Raw genomic sequence first — 768 nt, forward strand, 5'->3', positions numbered from 1 at the left:
ATTTAGAACTATTCACATGGCATTGAAGAGATGGGCGTCGACTCACTATTGCTGCAGAGCCGGCGCATTGTGCCGAGGTGAAAAGAAGTCTAATGAACAGGAAGCCTTATTTGAGAGAGCTGACAGTAACCATACAACGGCCACATTGTGAGCTTGCCACCAACCCTGTGGGTCTCTACATTAGCAGAGATGATGAGAAAGTCGCCCCGAAAAGACACAGTGTGGGCCCTTGGACTCGCGCAAATGCAAGCAGGGGACAATAACGGTGTGGGGGGGGACACAGGCTGTCCCCACCTTTACCCAAAGCTGCACGTTTACATGCACAGAACATCAACCACTCTCATGGCACAGGATAAAAGCCCCCTGGCCAGATGGAACTTTGAAGTACATTTTGGGGTTAGTTTACCCACCAAAGACTGCAATTTCAGGGCAGCAGCAGGTATATGTCATACATTTTAAATGATATCAAGCGACAGGGAAAAGTTATCAACTATTGAGTTTGCCACACTTGCCTACCACCCCCCCCCCCCCATTCTCTCCCACACACACACACACACACACATGCACGAGTGCGCGCGCACACACACACACACACACACACACACACACACACACACGCAGACCGTGGCCCCTGGCTCAAGCTTCATCAATCTCCCACAAAGGGATGACATCACCAATAAGCATAGCCTTTTATAGCTTGAAGCAATAAGCCTTATTTACTGATGTGATAAGCCCTGGGCTATTGTCTCGCCTCCACTTTGCTCCTTT

Source organism: Poromitra crassiceps (assembly GCF_964638095.1).
Source record: "Poromitra crassiceps genome assembly, chromosome: 6".
NCBI lineage: Eukaryota > Metazoa > Chordata > Actinopteri > Beryciformes > Melamphaidae > Poromitra > Poromitra crassiceps.